This window comes from Zea mays, chromosome 7 (genome assembly GCF_902167145.1).
Source record: "Zea mays cultivar B73 chromosome 7, Zm-B73-REFERENCE-NAM-5.0, whole genome shotgun sequence".
In the NCBI taxonomy this organism is placed as follows: domain Eukaryota; kingdom Viridiplantae; phylum Streptophyta; class Magnoliopsida; order Poales; family Poaceae; genus Zea; species Zea mays.
This window is the reverse complement of record NC_050102.1, coordinates 132585407-132605529: the sequence shown is the minus strand read 5'-3', so window position 1 is coordinate 132605529 and position 20123 is coordinate 132585407. Positions and strand designations below refer to the sequence as shown.

Sequence of the window (20123 nt, the reverse complement as noted above, 5' to 3'; positions counted from 1 at the left end):
TAGCAGGCAAAAAACATTGATCCAACTATAGTGCCAACGGTAGGGATGACTTTCAAGGATGTTGATGATGCATATAAATTCTATAAAAGGTATGCATATGAAGTTGGATTTCCACTGAAGAAATACAGAGAGAAGACATTCAGCAAGTGGATAAATTGTTCACGTGAAGGTAAAAGTGCAGCAAAATCAAATTATACACCTAGAATGAGGAATAGATCATCGGGGCGTACACAATGCAAAGCTGGAATAAAATTAAAAAAATATATGATGATGAAAAAAAATGGTTGTAGCTACAAAAATTGAACTGGTAAACTTGGAGCATAACCATGAGTTCATAACTGACGAAGCAGAAAAACAGCATTTACGTTGCAACAAAATTAGGGATGCTGAGTACATAAATTTTGTGGGTGCAATGCATGATAGCCGAGTGCCGCAGCATTGCATAGTTGATTTCATATCAGAAATGCATGATGGGCCGGAGAACGTACCGGTAACTGCTCAAGATCTGAAAAATATGTAAGCAATACTTTTTTGTTACATGTGTATATATCAATAGACAGGAATTTTACTATAGTAAATGTATGTGTAACAATTTGTTGTTCAAACAAATGTAGGAGGGCAGCCAGGAGAAGAGAAAATTGCTCAAATGATGTAGCCAAACTTTTGACTTTCTTTAGAGAATGCAAAAAACAGAATGCACAATTTTTTTGTGATTTCCAACTAGACGATGATGGGAAAATAGTTAGTATTTTTTGGTCACACGCAAGCATGCAGGGGGAATACGCAGATTATGGTGATGCTGTGACATTTGATACAACACACAAGACAAATATATATGATAAACCACTGGGCATGTTTGTTGGAGCTAACAGCCATCTGTAGTGTACAGTGTTTGGATTTGTTTTGTTGGGAGATGAAACAGTACAGACTTTTGAATGGGCTTTCAATTCATTCAAAACATGTATGGGAGGCGAGGGTCCAAGAGTTATGCTTACAGGTATGTGATATATAAATTTGTTATGCAAAACAATGAATTAATTTATGGTGAAAATAACTGAATAATCTGTGAACAATTACAGATCAAGATCCTGCAATGCCAATTGCTCTGAGAACTGTATTTCTAGAAACAGTTCACAGACTGTGCTTATGGCATGTACATAACAGATTTATGCCATTCCTGAATGAGATATATGCCAGGTTTGCTGTTAAGGATTTTAAAACAACATTCCAGTCTATTATACATCATCCATTAACTCCTCATGAGTTTGAATGTGCCTGGGTAATGATGCTAGAGGAGTTCAATCTTCATGAAGATATAACTCTACGCAAATTATATGAAATAAGAAAAGAATGGATACCTGCATTTTTTAAAAATGACTTCTGTGGGGTAATGGTATCTACACAACGAAGTGAGAGCATGAACAGATTAGTGAAGCAATCACATGTAGATGCGAACACCCCACTGCATGAGTTCGCTAAACAAATGATGAAAATGTTGCACAGCAGGAAAATGAAAGAATCAAAGGAGGCATTGGTGAGCAAGGTATGTCGTGCTTGTTAGCATTAATGGTTTGCATATAATTATGTAATTAAGTTGTTTAATTATGATAATAATGTGTTATAGGGACCAAGGACAACAGATACATTATATAGGTTCGAAGTGAGAGTCTCTAGAGCATACACCAGAGCTGTTATGAATAGATTCGAGGAATCAATGAAATACACCACTGCATACAAAATATTAAAGGACCCAGACGGATGTGATAATGAATGGATCGTACAACATACAAAACGGTCTAATAAAATTGTGTGGGGACAACATCAATTCAAGATATCAGCAGACATAGAAGCTGGGGAGTATACATGCGAGTGCAAACAGTGGGAACATACAGGTTTGTACGTATTATGTTGGTTAGCATAATAAATTTGCATACTATATAATTTGATGATTGAAGCACAATTAATGTATATTTTTGAAATAATGGTTCGTTATCATGTTTTCAGGTCTATTGTGTGTTCATCTTTTAAGAGCCTTCATGCATCTTCAAGTTGAAAAGATACCTTCAAAGTATATATTGCAAAGGTACACTGTCTCATCAAGAAAAGATGTTCCGTTTGAAAGAATTGATAAGAGCTTCAGGGGGAAGGATGGAGTTACTAAATCATACAGACAGAAAATGTTGTTAACGAAAACTATGAAAGTAGTTCGTCAGGCGTGTATGTCAAAATCAGGGTACGATAAGGCGATGGATGTGTTGGATGAGCTCGATGTCGTTCTAAGCCGTTTGGAGCCAGATATTGGATGTAATGAGTCAACAGATGTTAGTGATAATGAGGAAGACAAAGTAATAATATTGCAGATGTTTTAGTGTTATACTATTTGTAATATAAATTATGCATAAGTAACATGTTATTTTGAACCAGGAAGAAGAGTTGAATAAAAGTAATGCTAGCGATGGGATGGAAGATGATAATACAGTTACATGTCATGATAAGGTATGTAAAAGATATATTTTAAGCTTGCATGAAGTAGTGTATATAATGAATATATAATATCAATGTAATAAGCAAATAATATTTTGTAGGATTCGCATAACACTAGGACTGGATGTGAACATGCATTAACAATAATAACAACTGGTAACCAGGTACATATTAAAATAATATTGTTTATTTGTATAAATTGAAAATATAATTTTATGCTGCATGTAAATGTTGATGTATTTGGGTTGGGCTTTAAAGGAGGACAACATGAGATTTTCACATGAGGTTGGTGATACAAGTTCTCCGTATCACGTAGCACATGAACAATTGGAAAATATTGCTGCATCGTCAGAAGCTAAAAAGGTGAGCATTGATAAATGATTTTACTGATTGGTATAAATATATGTAAGTATGCATATACTAAATAGTAACGTCTATTATTGTGCAGAGGTTGAATTTTAATGTGGATGTTATAAATCTGAGTATGCCGGATCGCGCAAGACCAAAGGGACTGATAGTCGCCTAGAGGGGGGGTGAATAGGGCGAAACTGAAATTTACAAATATAAACACAACTACAAACCGGGTTAGCGTTAGAAATATAAACGAGTCCGTGAGAGAGGGCGCAAAACAAATCGCAAGCAGATAAAGAGTGTGACACGTGGATTTGTTTTACCGGGGTTTGGTTCTTGCAAACCTACTCCCCGTTGAGGAGGCCACAAAGGCCGGGTCTCTTTCAACCCTTCCCTCTCTCAAACGATCCACGGATCGAGTGAGCTTTCTCTTCTCAATCACTTGGAACACAGAGTTCCCACAAGGACCACCACAAGATTGGTGTCTCTTGCCTCAATTACAAGTGAGTTTGTTCGCAATGAAAGAATCAAGAAGGAAGAAAGCAATCCAAGCGCAAGAGCTCGAAAGAACACAAGCAAATCACTCTCTCTAGTCACTATGGCGTTGTGTGGAATTTGGAGAGGATTTGATCTCTTTGGTGTGTCTAGAATTGAATGCTAGAGCTCTTGTAGTAGTTGGGAAGTGGAAAACTTGGATGCAATGAATGGTGGGGTGGTTGGGGTATTTATAGCCCCAACTACCAAATGTGACCGTTGGAGGCTGCCTGTTCGATGGCGCACCGGACAGTCCGGTGCACACCGGACAGTCCGGTGCCCCCCTGCCACGTCATTACTGCCGTTGGAGCTTCTGACTTGTGGGCCCGCCTGGCTGTCCGGTGCACACCGGACAGGTACTGTTTGCTGTCCGGTGTGCCAGTATGGGCGCGCCTGACCTCTGCGCGCGCAGAGCGCGCATTAAATGCGCGGCAGAGAGCCGTTGGCGCGGAGATAGCCGTTGCTCCGGAGTCGCACCGGACAGTCCGGTGCACACCGGACAGTCCGGTGAATTATAGCGGACTAGCCGTTGGAGTTTCCCGAAGCTGGCGAGTTCCTGAGGCCGTTCTCCTTTGGCGCACCGGACACTGTCCGGTGTACACCGGACAGTCCGGTGAATTATAGCGGAGTCGCCTCTGGAAATTCCCGAAGGTGGCGAGTTTGAGCTGGAGTCCTCTGGTGCACCGGACACTGTCCGGTGTACACCGGACAGTCCGGTGCTCTCAGACCAGAGGGCCTTCGGTTCTCACTATGCTCCTTTGTTGAATCCAAAACTTGGTCTTTTTATTGGCTGAGTGTGAACCTTTTACACCTGTGTAATCTATAAACTTGGGCAAACTTAGTTAGTCCAATTGTTTGTGTTGGGCAATTCAACCACCAAAATTAATTAGGGACTAGGTGTAAGCCTAATTCCCTTTCAATCTCCCCCTTTTTGGTGATTGATGCCAACACAAACCAAAGCAAATATAGAAGTGCATAATTGAACTAGTTTGTAAGTGTAAAGGTTGCTTGGAATTGAGCCAATATAAATACTTACAAGATATGCATGGATTGTTTCTTTCTTATATAATATTTTGGACCACGTTTGCACCACATGTTTTGTTTTTGCAAATTCTTTTGTAAATCCTTTTCAAAGTTCTTTTGCAAATAGTCAAAGGTGAATGAATAAGATTTTGCAAAGCATTTTCAAGATTTGAAATTTTCTCCCCCTGTTTCAAATGCTTTTCCTTTGACTAAACAAAACTCCCCCTAAATGAAATCCTCCTCTTAGTGTTCAAGAGGGTTTTGATATATCACTTTTGAAATACTATTTTTCCCCCTTTTGAACATAATAGGATACTAATTGAAAAATATTCAACACTAAGTTTTTTGAAATTGGTGGTGGTGCGGTCCTTTTGCTTTGGGCTCATATTCTCTCCCCCTTTGGCAGGAATCGCCAAAAACGGAATCATTAGAGCCCTCGAAGTGCTTTCTTCCCCTTTGGTCATAAATAAATGAGTTAAGATTATGCCAAAGACGAAGTCCGGTCCTTTTGCTTTGGGCTCTTACTTTCTCCCCCAAAGACAAAGTCCTTTTGCTTTTGAATTCTCCCCCTAAAGATGGATAGATGCTTGGAGTGACGGTGAAGTATGAGTTACGGAGTGGAAGCCTTTGTTTTCGCCGAAGACTCCAATTCCCTTTCAATACACCTATGACTTGGTTTGAAATAGACTTGAAAAAAACACATTAGTCATAGCATATGAAGGAGACATGATCAAAGGTATATAAATAAGCTATGTGTGCAATCTAGCAAAAGAAATTGCGTGAATCAAGAATATTGAGCTCATGCCTAAGTTTGGTAAAAGTTTGTTCATCAAGAGGCTTGGTAAAGATATCGGCTAATTGATCTTTAGTGTTAATATAAGAAATCTCGATATCTCCCTTTTGTTGGTGATCCCTAAGAAAATGATACCGAATGGCTATGTGCTTAGTGCGGCTATGCTCGACGGGATTGTCGGCCATCTTGATTGCACTCTCATTATCACATAGTAAAGGGACCTTGGTTAATTTGTAACCGTAATCCCGCAGGGTTTGCCTCATCTAAAGCAATTGCGCGCAACAATGGCCTGCGGCAATGTACTCAGCTTCGGCGGTGGAAAGAGCGACCGAATTTTGCTTCTTTGAAGCCCAAGACACCAAGGATCTTCCCAAGAACTGGCAAGTCCCCGATGTACTCTTTCTATTGATTTTGCACCCCGCCCAATCGGCATCCGAATAACCAATCAAATCAAATGTGGATCCCCGAGGGTACCAAAGCCCAAACTTAGGAGTATAAGCCAAATATCTCAAGATTCGTTTTACGGCCGTAAGGTGGGATTCCTTAGGGTCGGATTGGAATCTTGCACACATACAAACGGAAAGCATAATGTCCGGTCGAGATGCACATAAATATAGCAAAGAGCCTATCATCGACCGATATACCTTTTGATCCACGGACTTACCTCCCGTGTCGAGGTCGAGATGCCCATTAGTTCCCATGGGTGTCTTGATGGGCTTGGCATCCTTCATTCCAAACTTGGTTAGAATGTCTTGAGTGTACTTCGTTTGGCTGATGAAGGTGCCCTCTTGGAGTTGTTTTACTTGAAATCCTAGAAAATACTTCAACTCCCCCATCATTGACATCTCGAACTTCTGTGTCATGATCCTACTAAACTCTTCACATGTAGATTCGTTAGTAGACCCAAATATAATATCATCAACATAAATTTGGCATACAAACAAATCATTCTCAAGTGTTTTGGTAAAGAGCGTAGGATCGGCTTTTCCGACTTTGAATCCATTTGCAATAAGAAAATCTGTAAGGCATTCATACCATGCTCTTGGGGCTTGCTTGAGCCCATAAAGCGCCTTAGAGAGCTTATAGACATGGTTAGGATACTCACTGTCTTCAAAGCCGGGAGGTTGCTCAACATAGACCTCTTCCTTGATTGGTCCATTGAGGAAGGCACTTTTCACGTCCATTTGATAAAGCTTAAAGCCATGGTAAGTAGCATAGGCTAACAATATACGAATTGACTCAAGCCTAGCTACGGGTGCATAGGTTTCACCGAAATCCAAACCTTCGACTTGGGAGTATCCCTTGGCCACAAGTCGAGCTTTGTTCCTTGTCACCACACCATGCTCATCTTGCTTGTTGCGGAAGACCCATTTGGTTCCTACAACATTTTGATTAGGACGTGGAACTAAATGCCATACTTCATTTCTAGTGAAGTTGTTGAGCTCCTCTTGCATCGCCACCACCCAATCCGAATCTTGAAGTGCTTCCTCTACCCTGTGTGGCTCAATAGAGGAAACAAACGAGTAATGCTCACAAAAATGTGCAACACGAGATCTAGTAGTTACCCCCTTATGAATGTCGCCGAGGATGGTGTCGACGGGGTGATCTCGTTGGATTGCTTGGTGGACTCTTGGGTGTGGCGGTCGTTGTTCCTCTTCCTCCTTGTCTTGATCATTTGCATCTCCCCCTTGATCTATGCCGTCATCTAGAGGTGGCTTATTTGATTGATCTTCTTCTTCATCAACTTGAGCTTCATCCTCATTTTGAGTCGGTGGAGATGCTTGCATGGAGGAGGACGGTTGATCTTGTGCATTTGGAGGCCCTTTGGATTCTTTAGGACACACATCCCCAATGGACATGTTCCTTAGCGCGATGCACGGAGCCTCTTCTTCACCTATCTCATCAAGATCAACTTGCTCTACTTGAGAGCCGTTAGTCTCATCAAACACAACGTCACATGAGACTTCAACTAGTCTAGTGGACTTGTTAAAGACCCTATATGCCCTTGTGTTTGAGTCATAACCAAGTAAAAAGCCTTCTACAGTTTTAGGAGCAAATTTAGATTTTCTACCTCTTTTAACAAGAATAAAGCATTTGCTACCAAAAACTCTAAAATATGAAATGTTGGGCTTTTTACCGGTTAGGAGTTCATATGATGTCTTCTTGAGGATTCGGTGTAGATACAACCGGTTGATGGCGTAGCAAGCGGTGTTGACCGCCTCCGCCCAAAACCGATCCGAAGTCTTGTACTCATCAAGCATGGTTCTTGCCATGTCCAATAGAGTTCTATTCTTCCTCTCCACTACACCATTTTGTTGTGAAGTGTAGGGAGAAGAGAACTCATGCTTAATGCCCTCCTCCTCAAGGAAACCTTCAATTTGAGAGTTCTTGAACTCCGTCCCGTTGTCGCTTCTAATTTTCTTGATCCTTAAGCCGAATTCATTTTGAGCCCGTCTCAAGAATCCCTTTAAGGTCTCTTGAGTTTGAGATTTTTCCTGTAAAAAGAATACCCAAGTGAAGCGAGAATAATCATCCACAATAACTAGACAGTACTTACTCCCGCCGATGCTTATGTAAGCGATCGGGCCGAATAGATCCATGTGTAGGAGTTCCAGTGGTCTGTCGGTCGTCATTATGTTCTTATGCGGATGATGGGTTCCAACTTGCTTTCCTGCCTGACATGCGCTACAAATCCTGTCTTTCTCAAAATGAACATTTGTTAGTCCTAAAATGTGTTCTCCCTTTAGAAGCTTATGAAGATTCTTCATCCCAACATGAGCTAGTCGGCGGTGCCAGAGCCAACCCATGTTAGTCTTAGCAATTAAGCAAGTGTCGAGTTCAGCTCTTTCAAAATCTACCAAGTATAGCTGACCCTCTAACACTCCCTTAAAGGCTATTGAATCATCACTTCTTCTAAAGACAGTGACACCAATATCAGTAAAAAGACAGTTGTAGCCCATTTGACATAATTGAGATACGGAAAGCAAATTGTAATCTAAAGAATCTACAAGAAAAACATTGGAAATAGAATGGTCAGGAGATATAGCTATTTTACCAAGACCTTTGACCAAACCTTGATTTCCATCCCCGAATGTGATCGCTCTTTGGGGATCTTGGTTTTTCTCATAGGAGGAGAACATCCTTTTCTCCCCTGTCATGTGGTTTGTGCACCCGCTGTCGAGTATCCAACTTGAGCCCCCAGATGCATAAACCTACAAAACAATTTTAGTTCTTGACTTTAGGTACCCAAATGGTTTTGGGTCCTTTGGCATTAGACACAAGAACTTTGGGTACCCAAACACAAGTCTTTGATCCCTTGTGCTTGCCCCCAACATATTTGGCAACTACCTTGCCGGATTTGTTAGTCAAAACATAAGATGCATCAAAAGTCTTAAATGAAATGTCATGATCATTTGATGCAATAGGAGTTTTCTTAGGCAACTTAGCACGGGTTGGTTGCCTAGAACTAGATGTCTCACCCTTATACATAAAAGCATGATTTGGGCCAGAGTGAGACTTCCTAGAATGAATTCTCCTAATTTTGCTCTCGGAATAACCGACAGGGTATAAAATGTAACCCTCGTTATCCTGAGGCATGGGAGCCTTGCCCTTAACAAAGTTGGACAATCTCTTAGGAGGGGCACTAATTTTGACATTGTCTCCCCTTTGGAAGCCAATGCCATCCTTAATGCCCGGGCGTCTCCCATTATAAAGCATGCTACGAGCAAATTTAAATTTCTCATTTTCTAAGTTGTGCTCGGCAATTTTAGCATCTAATTTTGCTATATGATCATTTTGTTGTTTAATTAAAGCCATATGATCATGAATAGCATTAACATCAACATCTCTACATCTAGTACAAATAGATACATGCTCAACAATAGATGTAGAGGGTTTGCAAGAATTAAGTTCAACAATCTTAGCATGAAGAATATCATTTTTATCTCTAAGATTGGAAATGGTAGCATTGCAAACATCTAGTTCTTTAGCCTTAGCAATTAAATTTTCATTTTCTACTCTAAGGCTAGCAAGAGAAATGTTTAATTCTTCAATCCTAGCAAGCAAATCATTATTATCTCTAGGATTGGGAATTGAAACATTACAAACATGTGAATCAACCTTAGCATTTAAACTAGCATTTTCATGTCTAAGGTTGTCAATCATCTCACGACAAGTGCTTAGCTCACTAGATAATTTTTCACATTTCTCAATTTCTAGAGCATAAGCCTTTTTAACCTTAACATGTTTCTTGTTTTCTTTAATTAGACAATCCTTTTGGGAATCCAAAAGATCATCCTTTTCATGAATAGCACTGACTAATTCATTTAATTTTTCCTTTTGAGCTATGTTAAGGTTGGCAAAAAGGGAACGCAAACTATCCTCCTCATCACTAGCATTATCATCACTAGAAGATTCATATTTAGTGGAGGAGTTAGATTTAACCTTTTTCTTTTTGCCGTCCTTTGCCATGAGGCACTTGTGGCCGACGTTGGGGAAGAGAAGTCCCTTGGTGACGGCGATGTTGGCGGCGTCCTCATCGTCGGAGGAGTCACTTAAGCTTTCGTCGGAGTCCCATTCCCGACAAACGTGGGCATCGCCGCCCTTCTTCTTGTAGTATCTCTTCTTCTCCTTTCTTCTCCCCTTCTTGTCGTCGCCTCGGTCACTGTCACTTGATATAGGACATTTGGCAATAAAATGACCGGGCTTACCACATTTGTAGCAAACCTTCTTGGAGCGGGACTTGTAGTCTTTCCCCCTCCTTTGCTTGAGGATTTGGCGGAAGCTCTTGATGACGAGCGCCATTTCCTCATTGTCGAGCTTGGAGGCGTCTATTGGTTGTCGACTTGGTGTAGCCTCCTCCTTTTCTTCCGTCGCCTTGAATGCGACGGGTTGAGCTTCGGATGTGGTGGGTTCGTCAAGCTCGTTGATCTTTCTCGAGCCTTCGATCATGCACTCAAAACTTACAAAATGCCCGATAACTTCCTCGGGGGTCATTTTAGTATATCTAGGATTACCACGAATTAATTGAACTTGAGTAGGGTTAAGGAAAATAAGTGATCTTAGAATAACCTTAACCACCTCGTGGTCGTCCCACTTTATGCTCCCGAGGTTGCGCACTTGGTTCACCAAGGTCTTGAGCCGGTTGTACATATGTTGTGGCTCTTCCCCTTTGCGAAGCCGGAACCGACCGAGCTCTCCCTCGATCGTTTCCCGCTTGGTGATCTTTGTGAGCTCATCTCCCTCGTGCGCGGTTTTGAGCACATCCCAAACCTCCTTGGCACTCTTCAACCCTTGAACTTTGTTATACTCCTCTCTACTTAAAGAGGCGAGGAGTATCGTTGTTGCTTGAGAGTTGAAGTGCTCGATTTGGGCCACCTCATCCTCATCATAATCCTTATCCCCTACCGATGGTACCTGTGCACCGAACTCAACAACATCCCATATACTTTTGTGGAGTGAGGTTAGATGAAATCGCATTAAATCACTCCACCTAGCATAATCTTCACCATCAAAAGTTGGTGGTTTGCCTAATGGGATGGAAAGTAAAGGTGCATGTTTAGAAATGCGAGGGTAGTGTAGGGGGATCTTACTAAACTTCTTACGCTCTTGGCATTTAGAAGTTATGGAGGGCGCGTCGGAGCCGGAGGTCGATGTTGATGAAGTGTCAATCTCGTAGTAGACCACCTTCCTCATCCTCTTTTGTTTGTCTCCGCTCCGATGCGGCTTGTGGGAAGAAGATTTTTCCTTCTTCTCTTTGTGGTGAGAAGAAGATTTCTTCTCCTTCCCTTTGTTGGAGGAGCTCTTCTTCTTCTCCCTCCGTTTGGTGCGGGACTCTTCCGATGAAGTGCTCCCGTTGCTTGTAGTGGGCTTTTCGCCGGTCTCCATCTCCTTCTTGGCGTGATCTCCCGACATCACTTCGAGCGGTTAGGCTCTAATGAAGCACCGGGCTCCGATACCAATTGATAGTCGCCTAGAGGGGGGGGTGAATAGGGCGAAACTGAAATTTACAAATATAAACACAACTACAAACCGGGTTAGCGTTAGAAATATAAACGAGTCCGTGAGAGAGGGCGCAAAACAAATCGCAAGCAGATAAAGAGTGTGACACGTGGATTTGTTTTACCGGGGTTCGGTTCTTGCAAACCTACTCCCCGTTGAGGAGGCCACAAAGGCCGGGTCTCTTTCAACCCTTTCCCTCTCTCAAACGATCCACGGATCGAGTGAGCTTTCTCTTCTCAATCACTTGGAACATAGAGTTCCCACAAGGACCACCACAAGATTGGTGTCTCTTGCCTCAATTACAAGTGAGTTTGTTCGCAATGAAAGAATCAAGAAGGAAGAAAGCAATCCAAGCGCAAGAGCTCGAAAGAACACAAGCAAATCACTCTCTCTAGTCACTATGGCGTTGTGTGGAATTTGGAGAGGATTTGATCTCTTTGGTGTGTCTAGAATTGAATTCTAGAGCTCTTGTAGTAGTTGGGAAGTGGAAAACTTGGATGCAATGAATGGTGGGGTGGTTGGGGTATTTATAGCCCCAACCACCAAATGTGACCGTTGGAGGCTGCCTGTTCGATGGCGCACCGGACAGTCCGGTGCACACCGGACAGTCCGGTGCCCCCTGCCACGTCATTACTGCCGTTGGATTCTAGCCGTTGGAGCTTCTGACTTGTGGGCCCGCCTGGCTGTCCGGTGCACACCGGACAGGTACTGTTTGCTGTCCGGTGTGCCAGTATGGGCACGCCTGACCTCTGCGCGCGCAGAGCGCGCATTAAATGCGCGGCAGAGAGCCGTTGGCGCGGAGATAGCCGTTGCTCCGGAGTCGCACCGGACAGTCCGGTGCACACCGGACAGTCCGGTGAATTATAGCGGACTAGCCGTTGGAGTTTCCCGAAGCTGGCGAGTTCCTGAGGCCGTTCTCCTTTGGCGCACCGGACACTGTCCGGTGTACACCGGACAGTCCGGTGAATTATAGCGGAGTCGCCTCTGGAAATTCCCGAAGGTGGCGAGTTTGAGCTGGAGTCCTCTGGTGCACCGGACACTGTCCGGTGTACACCGGACAGTCCGGTGCTCTGAGACCAGAGGGCCTTCGGTTCTCACTATGCTCCTTTGTTGAATCCAAAACTTGGTCTTTTTATTGGCTGAGTGTGAACCTTTTACACCTGTGTAATCTATAAACTTGGGCAAACTTAGTTAGTCCAATTGTTTGTGTTGGGCAATTCAACCACCAAAATTAATTAGGGACTAGGTGTAAGCCTAATTCCCTTTCAGGGACGGACAATAAAAAATTCAGAAGAAAGGATTATGAGACTAGGTGCGAAAGGAGAGAAAAAGAAGAATAGGAGATGCCATTTGTGTGGAATAGCAGATGGGCATAACAGCAGAACATGTCTGTCTGTGGAAGAGAACAGGGCAAGGCTAGCAAAACTGTCTAATCGAAAGAGAGGACGGCCAGCTGGATCAAGACTAAACAATAAAACAACTGCTCCACAGTGGAATGAAACATCGACTGCAAAAAAACATCGTATTGATGAAGAAGTGGAAAATGAAGAAGCCGATGAGCATATGGATTTGGGCGAATAATTTGAAGTGTGACTAACGAGTGGTCGATTTAGAAGAAACTTGTAATATCACAATGACTTATGCTTTATTTTGTTCGAACTTCAGTAGTTTGCATGAAAGGGTTATATAATGCGTAGATATGAAACTATTAAATGCTGCGTAAATATAGTCAAGTACACAAATTATGTAACTGAATATGCACAACAAATTGGCATTGAACGTTTAGCGATCAGAAGGTCTGGACATTAATGTTATATAAAACTGTATACACTTAACAATAATAATCGAATGGAGTGCATACGTCGGTTTCACACTTCAAATACAACAAACATGATATAGCATAAACACTTGTGGAGATTAGCATAATTCACGTAAAAAATGTAAAAAAGATGAACCTAGTGTATATAAAATAATGAAGTATATATTATGCATAAAACTTGAATATTGAAACAATATGATAATACAAAATAGCCAAACCTTGGAAGCAAAAAGATTAAGCAACTCACAAACTGGAGATGAACTAAAATAGAATTTGTTAACAGATAACATAAATAGCCATGCTGGCAACAATTATGTTTGACACACTTCAGATAAAGCTGTTGCGAAGTAGCATAGACATTAGCCACATTGAACATAAGTGGCACACAGAGTATCAAAACACATTATGAGAGGCCTGACATAAGTGACTTAACAAGTAACATAAACAGTTTTGTTCATCCCACAGGGTATCATGATCAGGTATTCTATCTAAGTCTTGGCTTTCAAACAGCGACGCCTCCTTGGAGAATACTTGAAAGGCAGCAGTTCTGCAGGAAGGGGGGCAACCATGTTGTTGCGATGAAAGGTAAGGTAATGCAGAACAAAGGCACGTTGGTCCAATGGTTCATCCTGAAATAACCATAATATCAATTTTATGGTAGAATAAAATCTGAAGGAGTAATATATGCAAGAATAGAAAACTAATTTAGTGACATACCGGAGTATAAAATTCTGATAAGTCACCATCATCAAAATCGTAGTAGCGGAGGAAGTTTGCAACAAAAAAACCACAATCATTTGACCCTGGTGTCATGGTTGGACAGTTGGGAAGAAGCCCAATCTTGTAGTTGCCAAACTTTGGTACAGTTGACTCAGGTCGAGCTTCATGTAAGGCAATGCTAAGTCTTCTCATTATGAGTCTGGACCAAGGTATCTTCGTTCCATTTATCATCATTTGACCATTATGGATTTGTTTCCATGTAGTGCCTCCAAGCAATGAACCATAAGGGTTTGAATCTAAGATGTCTATGCGACGACGTTCAAAATTGATTGCATAAAGGGTCCAGTGGCCTCGGCGTAGCATAGGAACAAGTATCTGTTAAATATATATGTAAAATTATGAATGATTTATACTATGCATATGAAACATTAAAACTAATACAACATAAAACTAGTAACCAAAAGTACACTATAACATTTGTACAAATGAAACTGATTAGAACTCACCAATTTAATCTGGTTTAGAACATCATCTGAAGGTAGGGTCGGTTCAAGATGTTCTTTAAGAAGGGTTGTTGTGAAGGGCTGTGGATTTGAACTGTGTTGTTCAAACTCCTCAATATTCAAAACGGTCTGGACAAATAAAATAACTTGATTGGTATTATATATTTATAAAGTAAGAGTTGCAATAAGATACAAAGTTGTGGAGAAACAATTACCCCAACGTTGACGTTCAGTATTAGAGTGTTGATTACAGAATCTGGATTGTATAATACATCATCCTGACGAATACAGTCGATAAATCCCTGCATGAAAGTATTCTCAAGACATTTGTTGGGACCAAACGACTGGACAACATCAAGTACAGACCCTCCAAATCCTCCAAAATTAATGATAGACCTGGGGAAAAAAATTGATTTAAATCCTTCTAATTGTACTTAATTGGAATTTGAATAACGAATACATACATGCTCGGATCTAGTTGTCCTGACAAAATGAACTTAAGCAGGTTGCGAGCACAGTCTTCACGTGACACGTGGGGATGATCAGCGACTGCGTCTTTACAGGAACTATCCTTTGCAACCAGGTCAGTAGTTGCCTAATATATGAATAAATGTTAGTAAACATTTGCATAAATATGTATGTCTTATTGTATAAATAAGAAAAAGATGAAAATTACAACATGTCTTACATCTGTCAGTGGGGTTTTATCAAACAGAGGTGCACCAGATACAGGAGTATCATGTGTAACAGATTTTTGTCCTTCCTGTAACCAATAAATTTATTAATAAAAACGTAATGAAACATAGGGAAAAATTAATATTATATTAGCATAATATGATGAAGGTGTAAATACTTACACTATTTATTTTTGGTGTTAACTTAGGATCAGCAGGCTTGTCTGTTGTGGAAGCCTGTGAAGTTAAAAAAAAATAAAGCATGCATATATATTACTGTTACTTGCATATATTGTAACTGAAAGAATGATAATAATGATATAAGGAAGTCAAACATTAGATTTTGGAGTCTTGTCAAAAATAGGATCATCCATAGCTGTAGCTTTTTTGCAGACGTTCCCACTGACAATCTATAATGGAAACAACAGAGATTTGAATAAACGGTAACTTGTATGCAGAATAGAATATATGCATATTATATATAGTTTGTATGAGAAAACTTACATCATCTGATACTTTGATATGATCAGTAGGAACATGGCTTTCCTGATCATGTTGTTGTTTATCAGGTGTTGGAACAGTTGGTGTGGATACAGGATCATTTGTTGGAGGCATTGAGGTAGTGGGGGGTTATCTACATTTGGAACATATAATAATATATTAGTTGTTACTGAATATAACAGCATTATAAATAGTGAACTTGATTAGTTTAAAAAAAATAAACATAAATACTAAAACCTTGTGGCTGTGAATCGCGCTGCGTTGCAGCTCTCAAAACTTCATCTATCATTTCACCAAATGTTTCAGAGAGTTCAATCTGCTTCGAAACAATCATCTGATGGCTCGACTGTAGGGAATCACAGTATTTATCCACCTCTTTGTCATGAGCATCAAACAATGATTGAAACATTGGACGCTGCTGGGAGGGTAAACATTGCAACTTGTGTCCAATCAAATTCTTGATACGAGGCACATATATGTTGAAAACGGCAGAAGCAGGCCGTTCTGGAGCAATGACGTAACACGTTTCTGAACGGCTACGAAACTGTATAAAAGCAAATAGATCAGTTAGCAGTGATAATATTTTAACATATGCATAACAGGACAAAAAAAATTGTTTGTGTCTAACCTCTGCATATCCGAATGGTTCACCAGTTTTACGGGGGGGGGGGGCGTCTGTCACCCCGAGCCAACTGTTTTATGGTCTCATTGTCAAAAAACTTAATGCGTGGAGTACCATATTTGTTATCCGGAGCAGCAGGGTGATGTAGGTGATCAAGATAGTAAATCTGTAAAAAAGGAATGCACAAATATATAAAATTAGTACATAACAAATATTTGCATACCATGTATATGCACAGTTAACAAGATAAAATTACTTACTAAAACAATGAGTGAGCATCCATATATTGTTGCTGTGATGTTAGTTTTGTTCCTTTTATGCCAACGTGCGGCAGCATCGCACAAATCCGTGTAAACTAGTTGACACCAGTCAATATCAGCCATTCGGGCCATGTTTGAAGTCATCAGCACCTCATTGTTTGTAATGCCCCAAGAAGCAGAAGGAAACAGAAGTCGATTGAATAGAATGAGAAAAAAACATCTAATTGATAGCTCATCATCGTTGCCAAGCACTATCTTATCTTGAAGCTTGACAACATCAAATTCTTCTTTACAGACATTGAGATGACGTCTCAGATTAGCAGCAGCATCGATTTCACCGTACCAATCAGTAAACTCTCTACCTCCTCCGGCACATGGCAACCCCAAAATGAGATGAACCGTATCTTTTGTTATCTTAAGTTCTTTGCCAGCCCCTGGGCGTATGGTCATGTCATTTGGATCTAATTTGTCCATCAACCACCTGATAAGTGATCTGCTCTCCAATGCATCAGTTCGCAAATCAAATATGCTAGAAAATCCCAACCTAGCGACGGCATCACGCTGCCGATCGCTCATTATCCATGATGATACAATAACATCCAAGGGAATGCATCGGATATTCAATTTCTGGAAGCATAAATGAATATTCATTAATACAGAAAGTATATATATAGGTAGAACTAATGATACTATATTTATTACAGGCTTGTAAATAACTAGTCTAAAACACTAAAAAAGTAAACACCATATTTGTTGATAATAATATGCATAAATGTAAAGTTGGGGAAAATTCAACATTGATTGGGCACCATGATTAACACATGAATAAACATAAAATATATACATATTACCTGTGATTTGACAGGAGACTTCTTTTTAGGAGAGTTTTTTTTGGCAATGATATTATACTTTGGGCTTCTTTTCACGGTAGGAACTTGAGGAGAAGGTACTTTTAACTTCTTTGAACTGATTTGGTCTGGAGGAGAATGTGATGCAGATCTGAATTGACGCTTTAACGATGGAGCATCCATGAAGTCGTCGTCAGAGAGAGCGGCTGGAGCAGGAGGTTGTCTTTTTAAACGACAAGCTAAAGCCTTTCTGCGAACACGATGGATTGGGGCTGGCTGAGGCTCATTCTGTTCCTGATTTTGAGGAATATCACCTTGGTGAGCTGAGCTGCTGGATCTTGTACGTCTGGAAATGTCAATTGAAAAAACCTCCTGACTGGATTCAATAGTTAATCTTTTTGGATTACTGGGCGGGCGATCAACAGACTTCATGACTAAATAATGAATAAATCTGTAGAAAAAGGAAGTTGTTTTTAAATACTTTGATTTATGCAAGAATATATGCCAGAAAAAACTAATTTTTACTATAACTATCTGAAATGCGTACTATATAGTGCTAAATGGAATTACATGACTTAAACTACCTTTTACATTTAGCTAAAATAAAAGCCTTTATGCATCAACTAACTATACAACATATTTTAATAACTGGTTCGTAGTAATAAAAAAATTTAGCTCAAATAACATGAATATGTAAATAACATTTGCTTAAATAACAGTATCTGTATGTATTTATATATAATTAACAGGCGTGTAAACTAATTATGCAAGTAAATAGAACAATTCAAATATGCTTAATACCTGTTCACAAACTTGTGTATGAATGAGCATACACATTACTGCCAATATGCATATGTATCAAATCCAATGGGTATATTTTATATATAATAAAACAGATGTGTACACAAAATTATTTAATTGAATGGGCATAAAAAGTAATGAGGATATGCATATAAATGATATACAATAAGCATATTAAATAATTAAATGTATGTGAAACAAATCGTTGGAGTAAATGTGCATAAAGAATACTGACTATATGCATGTATAATAAAACAAATGTTTAAACAAATGACTCAAGTGATTGTGCATAAACAGTACTGAGGATATGCATATATATCAAATACAAATAAGCATATTTGATAATAAAATATATGTGAAACAAATCATTAAAGTAAATGTGCATAAAGAGTACTGACTATATGCATATATAATAAACCAAATGTGTAAACAAATGAATCAGGTGAATGTGCATAAACAGAACTGAAGATATGCATAAATATTACATACAAACAACATATATATATTACTTGGGTTGTATAAAAGTACTATCTGCTAACTAATCAGTAAATACCTAATCCACAGCCTTTGCATAAATACAGAATGTCGGGCGATAGTAGGAATACAGAATAAATACACATAACCCTAATATCGGGGCTCCTAAACATAAAACAGATGCAATGCGCGACGAAATTACCCGATTATAGTGATGTGTAAGCGGATACAAATCACACATTTAGCTGGATAATAAGGGTTACCATCAAATCCACTTCAAAATCGACAGATAGGGCTCAAAAAATCGACGACAAACTCGGGGTATTTCAATCTGGGATTACCTGGAACTTCTTGAATCGGCTCCAATGCTGGGAGATTGAAGGATGTAAGGAGTAATGGAATGGCGCTGGATTGGAGCGGCGGAGGATTGGCGCTGCGCTGGTTTGGAGACGCTGAAATCGCCAGGGGAGTCGCCTCCCACGAAAGGAAACTTTGCGCGGCTGGGGTTTTCTTCAAATGGCCGCTGGTTTATCTCCGTTGAATGCGCGAGTTCGGTTTTAGAAACAGGAAACGTGGGAGAGGTGGCTGGTTCACGGGGGTAACGGCGCCGTGACTGTGCCCAGTTGACTCGGTGTGGTTCAACCAAAATGCCCATGTTGACTAGCCTGGGCTTCCTTTATTATTGGAAGCCCAGGGCTCTTAATATATAAACTATATATATATATATATATATATATATATATATATATATATATATATATATATATATATATATATATATAGGGTAGGTATAACGGGAGCCCTGGGCTTCCAATAGTTAAAGGAAGCCCAGGCCGACCACCCCTACAAATTGGTTCAACCAGCGCGCCCAAACAGGCTGTCGGGTGCGCCACCTGCCCCACGTCTGTTAGCGCAAAAAAAGGAATGCATGCATGAGTCAAACACGATCCAATGCATGCGCATAAATTTAGGAAAGATATGTGCGGCAGTTTCTGTTTTTAAAATCCTTTATTTCCTCCATAAATTTAGGATCGCTGCAACAGCCATGCAGCTAGACGCGTAAGGACCATTTTATGATATATACTGAGACTAAATATGCTACATTGTGTTAATAATTATGCAATTCGATATACTACGTAAAAATCTGTTACCAGCTGCATGACACGAATTTATGATAAAAATAATGTGCAATGAAAGGAAATGAATTACACGCATATAAACAAAAAATCGTATTTAATGTTTTATTTTCTTAATAAATATAAGATCCCTCCAACAGCCATGCAGCTAAAACACATTAAATCTAGTTTATGATATATACTGATACAAATTATACTACATGGTGTAGGTATTTATGCAATTCGTTACACTGCGTAAAAAATCTGGCATGTTGTTCACTGGTGGACGCACCTCCGGGTTGGAGCGTAATAACCTTAAGTTTTGAGCATAAAATCCCTCAATTATAAGCGTATATACCGAGCCAATGTGAGAGGTTGATAGCTCTAGTAGGTTGTTATTACGATCCTATTTTTATGGCAGATCCGAAAAACATGGCAGTCGCATGCATGCGGTTATACAGATCCTAAAATTATGGCAAAATGCATGCATGAGTCAATCACGTTCCCTTGCATGCGCGTAAATTTAGGAAAGATATGTGTGACGGTTTCTATTTTAAATGCTTTATTTCCTCCATAAATTTAGGATCGCTGAAACAGACAT

General features: G+C 40.1%; 1 long non-coding RNA gene across 1 annotated transcript; it reads right to left on the bottom strand.

Moving 5' to 3' along the window:
- Positions 1-14236: 14236 nt before the first annotated feature.
- Positions 14237-14791, bottom strand: LOC103632869 (uncharacterized). The gene is made up of 3 exons (XR_002263655.1): positions 14692-14791; positions 14443-14623; positions 14237-14356 (listed from the first exon to the last, which is right to left on the bottom strand). It is a non-coding gene; the product is annotated as an uncharacterized lncRNA (long non-coding RNA).
- Positions 14792-20123: the final 5332 nt, after the last annotated feature.